Source organism: Mizuhopecten yessoensis, unplaced genomic scaffold (genome assembly GCF_002113885.1).
Source record: "Mizuhopecten yessoensis strain PY_sf001 unplaced genomic scaffold, ASM211388v2 scaffold10863, whole genome shotgun sequence".
Lineage (NCBI taxonomy): Eukaryota > Metazoa > Mollusca > Bivalvia > Pectinida > Pectinidae > Mizuhopecten > Mizuhopecten yessoensis.
Window position 1 is genome coordinate 113,307 of NW_018408759.1, and position 12,638 is coordinate 125,944.

Genomic DNA, 12,638 nt, shown 5'->3' on the forward strand with positions numbered 1-12,638 from the left:
GACCCAGTGACCTTGACCTTTAGTCAGTTGATACCTTGTTTGATTGTGACGGACGGACGGATGAATTAGTATAGGGCACCCGCATCTTTCATGCGGGGCCCTAATAACATGGAAGTTATGCCGTGGACAAACTTCTGTATTAAATTTAAACAAAGGGCCATAACTCTGTATATAGTGGGGCATAAAATCTTATTTTAGTGTGAGAAATTCTGCCTTTCCAAGATACATCCATTTGGTAAGAATGGTCAACGTAGTTGAAATAACATAGAACTTATGCTCTAGACAAACTTCGGTATTAAAATTAAACAAAGGGCCATAACTCTGTATATATCTTTAACGGTTTGAAATTTACGGCCCGGACAGGTCAGATTAGAAGAAGAAGAAGAAGAAGATGAAGAACCAGTACTAATACAATATGTCTCCCTTCATTCGAAGGGGAGACATAATTAAAGAAAACAATTCCATTAGCATAGCGTTACCACTATGCGACTCTCCAATATGCAGTTCCATTCGCAATCAAGGAAACATGTCCATTATATATAACAAGTACAAATGTTCTTATTACACAATGGCAGGCTAATAGTATTTAAACGATTAATTGTAATAGAAAACAATACAGTTCAAATAGCTTGTTATACTGCTACCAACTTATAGACAAATAGGACAAAAAAGGATAATATACCGATAAAGGTTTATCCCAAGGATTACTTTATGTATCAATAAGCACGTGCTACGTACTATTCCATGACTAAAACACTCCTCTGCATTAAAGTAGGACGTTTGACGTGTTTCAACTGTACACCAACCAACTAAACCGTAGTTGTCAAAATAACCACAATCTGCATTAAGGTATTTAACTTCTTTCATTTGGCATGACATACGAATTGAATCGGGATTACAGGAACACACTCCGTGAAGTTTTCATTTGTTACCTATTACGATAGCTGAAAGCAGTTCAATGATTAGTTGGAAGCGTTTTGATTAATTAGCTTGTCATTATTTCTAGAAGTGTAGTACGTAATAAAATACTCTTTATTAGAAACGTGCTGAAACATTTGAAAAAAAGTAATAAAGCAAGATAATACCTTATGACTTAATCGCTACACGAATGGGAAGGCATACTATTATATAAGCATGTTATTAAGTAAAACCGATGTTCAAAACTCTATTTGGGCAACCATCCTCTGACTTGGATCTATAAACATATTGTTTTGCTACAAGGATGAAATGGTATACGCCATGTTTCCGTTCTGAAGCGTGAACGTATCGTCCGTTGGCCTTCTCGATTTTCTAGATTTAATGGTATACATGGTAGACTTGGGAACACAACCAGTGATAGCTAAAGGGAATCCGGTTATTACTGCCCGTCCCTGCACGTTTAGTTCACGTGAGATCCTCGTTAAAGACCAGCCCTGTAGCATCAGCAGTATCAGGATGAACAATTCGACAACCGCCCATATTTATATACTCTGTTCACCTTTTGGAACCTAGATATTTTATCACGAGAAAAGTAATTACTAAAACCAATGGCATTTGATCACCATCATGGCAGTATTGGTTAATAATGATAACCGCGAGCTAGACACAGCTGGTTAAACTATCAAAAAGTTACAAACACGTCTCCAGTTAGGCTTGGCATAACGATTCCTATTAGTAAGTAGGTACACTGGATATTAATAACATATTTCATCTTATTGAAGCAAACGATAAACGTATTCAGCGAATAAATATAGTATCGCTCTTTTTTATGATCAAAGTGTCTGGAAACGATTTGTGTTTACTGTTACAAGAGTTAGGCTTTAACCTTGTGTTTGTTGATATTTTTCTTATTTTCCATATTATTCTTATTATCGTTATGATCACCATATTTTGATTTTTTAATTGACGGACAATACTATAATCAAAGAATAACTACAGACATAGATGTTTTCGAGCTGGAGATTGGTCAGTCTTTCTGTCTCACGTTTAGTGATGTTAAACTCTAACTTTAAGGGTATTTCAAATAGTGTCTGATTGATGTTTTTACCCCTACTGGGAAATGGTAATCATAGAAAGCAAGACACTGTTCCAGCAAAGTTAGCTGGGCTACCATTTGGTAAAATGTTTTTTAAATTAATTTACAAGGAACAAAAAAAAAACACCAAAAAAGGTAAAATAGAATGCCCTACGTTGTTTTGAATGTAAAGAGATGCTTATTTCAAACATTTATGATGGTAGGGAACCAAGGTGCTTACCGGCATAGTCTCCTAGCTCTACTTCGCACCCTGGAATAAACTTGTATACATCTGGGCATCATACCATCTTTAGATTAGAAATACTCATCAAGTCTTGAAATAGTATGTAAATTCTTTTAGGTTACACAAATTGTATCCAGATATTTGCGGCAAAAATAGGCAGACACGTGACGCCGAAAAGAAATGAAACCTAAATACATCTGACGACTGCATGCTTTACCTGAGAGGTAAACCAATGATAATATACTATGAGTGGACTACTGTTTGTTGTGTTAGCTCTCGTCGTGTCGTTAACAGATGTGTATGGATCACATATCTGCGTTCAATCACTTGATGTATCCGGAAGTGGCCGGATAATAATCTCTCAACGACATCGCTTTATCACTACGCATGATGTTAATCATTTGAGGACATACGGGCAATTTCACCACTATTTTCCCTGCACCATTTCACCTAACATAGGAAACAAATGGAAATGTTGACAACTCTGTTCTGAAAGATGCAAGGGCTACCATTTGATGAGGGGGGCATGTAATGGTCTTCAATGTGTTTACGTAAATGAACTGCTTTTCCTTGTCAATACGGTAATATATTTCTTGACACACAATTGGATGATAAGGTATGAATGCTTTTTAGGTATGATCAAATTGATAGAATTTCAACAGAAATCACCTATTTCATTAAAATTACAAATAACAAGAGCACACGGGCATTCGACCTTTTTTTCTTTCTTTTTTGTTGTTTTTATTATCTCATCTTTAAATTTAGGGTTGGTTTAAAAACGTAAATGGCGTGTGGTAAAAAGTCACAATTTATCGCTAACGGTTTCTCAGCATACCAATGCGAACCTATTTGAACATTGTGCACTCTATTATATAACATCTGGGCATTTTTCTGTAATCATTCATAGTCAGCTTTTAAACCGAAATTCTAGTCAGAGTTTTATTTTCATTCGAAGATAATTATGAACTACACTTAAATGTCAGTACAAACAAAGTCCTTTATGTTTCAAACAAATCCTAACAAGTTCATTTATATTTGTATTGTTTAGTGTGTAAGTTTGGCGCCGGGACAGCCAGGAGATAACGGCTCTGTATGGAACATGCCTTTAGCAACTGTTGCTGTAATGGTAGCTGCTGGTGGTTAAAGGAATATTCCTTTTTGTTTTTATTGCGTTAAGTGAGTTAATTGAGGGATTGCACATAAGTCATCAGGAACAGGAAACGTCATGTAAACGGTAACAACAACACAGCTGCCATATTTAGATACAGTACATCACATTATGGATTAAACGTTATTGTGCTTAACAATTTAAATATTTTTTTAAAACTCTAAATTCGAAAGATTTAATTTGTATTCATTATCATAATATACAAGTTCTCCATCTAAGGTTACTTGCACTACGTCATACTACCGCTTTTATAATTTCGCAAACTAGAACAACAGGATTTAATCATTAATTAGGCGTCATGATCACTGTTGTTGGAGACAAAATCTCTGATGTAAATTTCAAACCACGTACGGTGAACTTTGGAGACCGATGATTTGCGTAATGAAGCATCCATTTTGTGGAAAAGTTTATCATTTGCTACCATGGAAATTGGAGACCCTGAAAATGAAATACGCTTCTGTAACCATAGACTGATTATAATATATGTACTTTTGCAAATTGTATATCTACCCCTTCGTATTCCATCTGGTTAATGATCTTTTGTACAAGACATTTTCTAGTATAGGCAGTACTCGTCTCATTTTTTGAAATTTGTGTAATTAAGGAGTTATTACGCACCTCCCCTTCTGTTTCAATGGTACTTTAGGCTCATTTCTATAGCCGCCGGTTTGGCCCCTAGCATCACTTATAAAGTCATATAAGGATGAACTAGCTGTACGGTGCAGTGTAATTAATTTTGAAATACAAACGATGTACTTCATCTATAATAATTTCTTTAGGTAAGGTACATGTATGTGTGTGTGTGGAACGTTCATTGTAAAACGAAACAAGACTTAAAACGATCTGAACTCTAAACTTTGTATGACAGGATTTAAAATATCTTTTATACGCATATATTTACCACAAAGCACAACTTATCTCGAGTAAAGGTGACATTTTTATAAGAAAACAATAATGATAAATATGTAGTTTTTACAAAGAATGGTGCGATTTGTCGCGGACAACGATATATTGCAACTGTAAGATGATACTTTCAAATCCAGTGATAAGTTATAACGATTTTGTACTAGGTACTACAACGTAAATGTACAAAAACAGCAATCTCACTCAGACTAATCACGGGAGATGTTACCGGACACTGATACGACAGTAGTGTGATCGCAGGGGAGAGTTTAACATAATGGAGTCCGATAGTTCCGACCTGATGGGGACATTTCCCACACGTGCCATGATCCCATGTTACATGAAACTCAATCTGACTGCGCTGTCCCTAGGGTTTCTGCTCAGTTCTAGATAATTAGTACGATCGTACATTCAACTCGGATAATAGAATCAACGAGTTTAATCGACTTTGAACCGAATGATCGCCCTCGTAGGTCTTGTAAATGCCATCACTGAGAATCCCTGGACTGGAGTATTTATAGGAACGGGCGATAAAAGATAGTTTAGTTTAGTATACTTTGAAATATATCGTAGAACTGGATTAAACATGTTAATGGTCATGAATTTAGGATTAACCTTAAGCCCTAGCCATGCGGGGCTAACATTGTTCGGTCATTTTAAAACGTAATCGTATTAAAATATTTATTACCTCAATGATTTCCCATGTTTATCAACTCCAAGGCCATTTTTAAACGGCAAAGATGTTGTTTTAAAAAGGATGTCATTCAGCTTGTTGATTAACACCTCTGATAAGTTACCCTTGTGACTTATGTTACGTGGCGGTATATATACAGGCATTTATTGACATCGTTATCCACCACCACGTTGGGTTTTGGTCCGCGATGTTGTACCGTAATATATCTGCTTAAAAGAACTTAGTCTTATGGATACAAAACTGATTAAAGCCGAACACTTGCAAAATATCTGAACAATGATGTACAAAAATAGTAAACATAAGAAACCCTTATATTACGCGATGGAATCAGTGAAACGGTGCATCGTTGATATACATTTTACCTACATTTGCTAATGATATAGATTAAGAACTGCATAGACAGTTCAATAAACTAATACCTCGAACAATTGTTTATAATGTTTGGGGAAGTAATTTTTCACAGTTGATTAAGCGTTGATTAAGTCGTTAGATCTGTGTGATTTACTATGTTTCATGTTTAATGTTACAACTAGTAGGTCGTTTTCCGAGGAAAAGGTTGTATATGCGATATAATTATCAATAATGACGCCTGTTGAATTAAGTCAGCATAATGGTGAAAATCGACACATTTTTATATCTGCTCATGTCGTCCGTTAACAACAGCATACTATATATTTTCTTTTGCAATGTTAAAGGCCTTGGCTAGGTTCCTATCTAGATACTACTTACATAAGGCATCAACACGACTATCAAATCAGGGCCGATCATTTTACTGGAAACAGTCATATAAGTATTGCTGTTGTCGTTAGTAGGGGTTTGATTTCAAACATACTATGTACGGGTGGTTTCTCCAGGATAATGTTGTTACATTTAATTAGTTATAATCTCGTAATAGTCATGTTAGTGGTTGTATATTTTATAAAGACTTCGTTTGAACCTCCTACTCTGGACAAAGTTTGTTAAATCGAACTTGCACATAAAATGCACAATTTCCTTAAATAGATAAAAATGATAATTTCAACACTTTCAAGAGCTGTGTTTTTGTTCGATTATACAATAATAACTTAATTATTAGTTTGTTACTGTTCACGAACAGAATAGTGGTATAGTACATGTATGTACTTTCAGCTGCCATCGTTTCAGTACTTTGTTATGTAATACCTGCGCTTTTTAACAACTATCAACACGTGTAATACACACTCTAGACTCATAAGCGTATGAGTTTTTTATGAAACGTACAGAATTCTTTTTATTTGCCAATATAACGAACAAAATGTTGGAATGTGCTTTACAATGCAACATTTGCTTTTAACTGCATTGTGATTAAATCCCAATTAGATTAAATATGTTTATTGCCAATTTATTAATCCCTTTCTCCAATCATTCATTTACGTTTTACCACTTGTAAAGCACTGGAAGCATGTGTACATAGTTCTCAGATAAAAAAAAATCTGATTTATCTTATTTCATATTATGTCAATTTTGCAATGCCTTTATATTGCTGAAACACCGTTTTTCTGTTTTAAGATTTAATCCTATCCTAACAACATGTTTGTTGTACAATCAGACACCAATAGTGTGTGATTTGTTTGTACACGAGGTTGTACTACTGAACGTAACGTTTTGTCTTATTGTATTTTTAATGAAATATTGAGGAACAATACGTATACTGATTGTAAAGATACACCGAGTAAAACAGAAACACATTCTCATTTGAAGGACACCACGACAGAAATTGTTCTCAAACTCGATACAAGTACAGAACAATAGTAACGGATACACCAAAACAAAACGAAAGACAACTGCACAGTTAATAGACCGCTAGTACTGTGGAATGATAAATGGTCCATGTGTGAAAGCAGCTATTATATAACAAAATTACTGTACTCGAAATGTACTTAATGCGGAAAGGATGAAACATATATTCCATGTTCGACCTCTCAATATAAAGGAAATGCATGATATTCATTTACATATAAAATGAAGTAACGTTCTACATTTATATATGGCAGTTTTCAGTAAACAAAAATCTGTTACACCATTAAACGACCTGCTTGTAACTTAACTACCACCACAAAGACTGATGCTACTGGTACGTGTACTCCGAGTTAACGTTAGGACCTTAACGTCATTAATCAACTGATCAACTGATTATATAAGCATCATCGTGGGGGCGTGTGCGTCGTTTGTGTGGTTCTGTTCTACTTCTGGCTAGGTATAGTTGGAACCCATGCTTAATCCCGGTTGACAGCATGCATAACTGTTAGTCTTGTAATAACATCTGTTAGTACAAGTGAATTCACAGATGACAGCAGTCATAACTGTCTAGTAAAAGCGGCTGATAGAGACGCTATCTTCTCAGATGCCAACATCCTATATCTGTTAAATATTTATGATCATTTACATTAATGAAACAATTTTATTCCGATATTTTCTTAATCAATACATGCATAGAATTAATTGCTAAACACTTACCCAGGGATTTCTTCTTCTACTGTCTCATTAATGTTTCTAAAAGAACGAAACACTGTGTGATGCAGTGTTACTCATTTTGACAAACTGTATCGATTAATTAAATTCTTAAGGTGCAATATTCTCTGTGAGGGTTATGTTCATCTCTCAAGATACAAGGTGGTAGACTCTGCAGGTGGATGATTGTTTCTAGTGTCCTGGGTTCGCCGTGACCTTGATGGCCATATTTATAGGAGGCACGGTAGTCTAGTGGTAGGACGCCGGGCTCGTGACCGAAGGGTTGCGGGGTTCGAGTCACGGCAAGTCACTGTGCTGTAAATGTATCTTTGAGCAAGATACTTTACTCCGCTTGTTCCAGTCTACTCAGCTGTAAATGAGTACGTGGTTGGGCAGTGCTAGAATTATAGAATGCTAGCTGTGAGCGCCGAAATGGCAGCACCAGCTGTATGCTCCCCAGGGAGTTGGAACGATATTGGCTGGTTGCAAATGCCCTATAACCACGGATAATAATTTGTGAACCGCATTAAGACGACTTACGAACTAGGTTGTGATAAAGCGGTATAAAGAACCTCGGATTATTATTATTATTATTATCTCAAAATATACACCTTGGCTAATTAATTGTAAATTAACCAGTGCTCTATACTCTTGAAATTAATAACCAAATGTTTTTGTGCACCTCCTCTTCTGTTTCAACAATAGTTTAGACCTATTTCGACTTCAAAATGTTTGGCCTCGAGCATCATCGGTGAGTCCTAGAAGGACGAAACAGCTGAACGACGCAGTGTTATTCGTACTGGGCCTACTGGGTCGATTACTTAACGCTCAAGGTACAATCACCTGTGTGTGAGTGTGTGTGTGTGTGTGTGTGTGTGTGTGTGGTTGTGTATGTGTGTGTGTGTGTGTTACGCTCATTTTACAATGCACGATGATCTCAATAACTATTTAACAATATTCTATGTTAATGGATCGGCGTAACCCTGTGTAGCTTAGTTCTTCTGTCCTAAATAGACCCAACGGACATATAGTAAAATGTTTTACTTTGTTTGTACAGTAAACGTTTTTTATAGGTGTGTCATTTCTTTGTATTTCTAGTGATTGTTTTATAGTTAATAAAGAATCTCACAAAAACTATTACACCCGACCTTATGATATAATAACAAACAAGCATGCTGCTACTTCATATTCCTTACTCATCACTTATTCTCTGTATCTATCGAAAGTTCCTCGAAATACCATTACATATCAATTTAGCTGTTTTCAGATACATTCAGTGAAAAGAGGGATGGGATTTTTTAACAATTATTATCTTATATGTATTTTACAAAGTGTGCGATACAATACTGCTTCTACCGAAACTCTATACATCTGAGTGTCATCTACCAACACACACTATACAAATAGCGTTTGATACACTGATTGTAATACCGAGAACATTGAGAACATATTTAAAGACGTATGGCCCATATTAACGGTAACTTTAAATATTATGTTTTAGGTGAGGTAACAATTTAAATCTCAACCGACACAACATATTCGCCACTGAAATTATCTTGATGGATGACATTTGAAAACTCAGTTTATTACGAGGTTAAGTTTGTGTACTATAGCGGTTTACCGTTTATTACGAGTTAAGTTCGTGTACTATAGCGGTATACCGTTTATTAAGAGGTTACCTTGTGTACTATAGCGGTATACCGTTTATTACGAGGTTAAGTTTGTGTACTATAGCGGTTTACCGTTGATTAAGAGGTTAAGTTTGTGTACTATAGCGGTATACCGTTTATTACGAGGTTAAGTTTGTGTACTATAGCGGTTTACCGTTTATTACGAGGTTAAGTTTGTGTACTATAGCGGTTTACCGTTTATTAAGAGGTAAAGTTTGTGTACTATAGCGGTTTACCGTTTATTACGAGGTTAAGTGTGTGTACTATAGCGGTATCATTTTTTTCAAATAAAATGTACATTAATTGCAGAAGTAACAATTAGTCTGTAGCCATATTGTAGCTTATCCTTGTTTTAGGCGCTTCGATGTTCTAAGACGATGTTCGAGTTGAGCTGTTTCTGACTATTGTATTACAGCAAAGCGATTCTGTACAGTAGTATTGATGTAAGATGCAGTCCACTTTAATACTAATACTGATCCACATTTTACCGACTTACACTTTAAGTAATGGAATTATTTGGGATTATACGTTTGAGAACATTTTCCTTTTTATCATTCATTGTCACAATATTTCTTTTAAACAATAAAAGGTAAACTTATTAACACGGTAAGGAATAGCGATGTAAAAGCAGCTCTAACTCCATTGACACTGTGCTGATCTGTGCTATATATCTCAATCAGTGTTAAATTGAAAAAAGAAACAATGCTTCACTGTACGTTGCCATTTTAAGATTACAATATCACTGACAATAACGAAAAGAGGTCACTTATTTAACGTTGGTGTCTGACATAACGTTTCAACGCGTTAAGTTTAAGTTACATAATAAGAAGACATTGGGTAACGGGTCCATTTACTTACAATAATCGTTATTGAAATATTTGAATATGATAGCTCTACTTATGATTGAACTATTTCATGGTTTATAGCGATTTTGTTCCGTCTTATTTAATGGGTTATAACGGGATACAACTCATTGCAAGCCTACCATTCTTGAACCGAATCAACATGGTAAACGATCGGAAACATATGCTGTCCAATTAATGTTCATCTTTCCCCTAGGAGATAGTTAGTCGCGTAACGAACCATTTTTAACGTATGTAATGATTTGACAGTGTAAGTTACTATCATTGCTATAATCATTCCCCTTAATTTGATTTTAATATTGTAACGGTGAAAAAATGTCAACTATGTGAAACGACAGATGGATGCTGGAACACTATCTAAAGCTTATGTAGATGGATTCCTTTTTACATCATTTTTTAAAAACACTCGATTGTGATTTGCAGATAGGGCGATATCGCCGCAACCTTACATTGGCATCATATAGAATAATTAATCATGGAAATAATTTAAGTATTGTTTAAAATAATAGTTGAATATATGTGTAATCTGTATTTAAAAACTTTAAAATGATGATTGGCCTGTTCACGCAAACTTTAAAAAGATATACTTATCATATACATATCATTGTGTTACATTTAACATAGATATGAATTCGAGATAATTATCTACTCACGTGTATGGAGGAAGCTGTAACTTAGTAGAGGCCAGAAGAAAGTTCCTGAATTGAGATCCCCGATAGTGTAATAGACCCACGTGCACAGTGTTGTTAATGAAAGAGAGATTTCTATCCTGTCGTCTTTTAAATACTTGTCACCATCCCCGTTGTAGGCAGACCTTCGCAGCGTTAACAGGTGGTGGGCGAGTATACACGCCCAGGTATCCAATCACAGACCGACACCACCAGCAGCGTCATCACCTGTTTGGCTGCAAAGACAGTAGGAGAAGTGATTTCAAATGCTTTATCGATATGACGGGAAAAATCATAAGAACTATGTAACATGGAGGCTCTGTGGATAATCATAGCGCGTTGACGTAAGCAATTATACGCTAAGTACTATTATGTATTATAGACACGCCGGAGGAGACACCCAATGCTAGATAATCTTATGGAACCAGTACACTGAACTGTTGCTCGTGTTGCTCGGTACAGCGCATAGCTCGTGTTGCTCGGTACAGCGCATAAATATGGGAGTTATGAAACTTCTACTGGGCAGGCTAGGAAACTACGCCTCAATCGAAATGACCATCATAAGTAGTAATTGATAACACGAGATTATATCATTTCAACTCTGTATTCTGCCATAGATAATACTACGTATTTCTCAAAATGTTTTTTAAAGAGAAATTATGAAAAAGGGATCAGTTTAGCCAGGGAAGAGCTGGAAAAAACCGCCGATCAAATACTTTGAGAAAACCAATGACCTCTCCTCTTCCCGTATTATACTTCTTTTGATATTGTACTTACGTACTCCCTTCGAATCATATTAACAATAAAATTTCGGTTCAAAAGATTTTGACCAGCGGTTTTTATTTACAACAAGAGAAAAAGAAACAGATGCAAAATGCGAGAAAAGTCATACAAATCAATAAATATGCAAACATGTAATAACGGTCGTTAGTACATACACCATTGCCTAGTTACGGGCAATCGAAGGTGTCCGCTCCTAAATATTGATGTTGGCGAGAATTTTAAGGAGGTTACCGGCCACGTGGTACTGTGACGTTACTGGCTTACCTTGGAGTCAACAGTTCGTGTAAATATTAGCGTACATGAGCTATACATATCAAATCACGTTCTATTGAATTTTCGAAGAATAAAAAGTGACCAATTGTTTTTTGATTGCTTAATTGTTAAGGATGTACACCTCTGAGAAGTCAAATAATTCCTGTATTAAACTTTTTTGTCTTATATTGATTTTTGGAAAAAGGAGATAACGGCATAGTAGAATATGCAAAAAAAAATATGTCCGTGTGTTCGTTTTTGTGCTATGATCGGTCAAAGATACCAATTTAATACAATAGGTGATTTTAGGTTAATTTTCGGGTTTTGACCATTTGCAGAATAAATTCATACAATTTCTTCCAAGTGTGTTATCAGTTATGTATGAATGTTTGTAGAATCGATTAAAATATTATTTTCATTTAAATTATGGAAGTAAAATATCTTAATCTTATTCATTTTACTCAGAAATGCGATTTTAGTTACCCCTACCCCTTATTTTTTAATGAAAACGCTTGATATAAAAAAAATCCTGTATTTAACTTTTTTAGTATTCAATGAATCAAAAGAAAATGTGTTTCTCTGTCTAAAACAGCTACAAAAATGGGGGGTCGGTGTGCTTCTTTTTTTGTCCCATTATTATTTGTGTTATTTTTCAGCGCTTTCGGGGTCAAACATCAAAAGTGCTTCAGTTACCCTAGTATGTAAAAAAAATACCAATAATATATATTTTTCCATTGTTTTGCATATTATTTTAATCATATTGAACATTATAAAGTTGTACAGCAAAAATGAACCTGCTACATTTAAAAATGGTGACACAATGACAACTTAAGTGATCAATCTAGTGTCAAAAATGTGAAGTTTTGCCCTTTGTGAAGCGCAAGAAATTCACATAAATACACTTTTTCAAAATGGCCGCCAAATTGATCAT

General features: G+C 35.2%; 1 long non-coding RNA gene across 1 annotated transcript in view; it reads right to left on the reverse strand.

Annotated features, from left to right (window-relative positions):
• LOC110463059 overlaps nt 1-10,910 on the reverse strand; it is a 31,083-nt gene extending 20,173 nt beyond the window's left edge. Inside the window, exon 1 of the long non-coding RNA XR_002464344.1 lies at nt 10,658-10,910. This is a non-coding gene — a long non-coding RNA (uncharacterized LOC110463059). The remainder of the gene's footprint in view (nt 1-10,657) is intronic.
• Between the last annotated feature and the right edge of the window lie 1,728 nt (nt 10,911-12,638).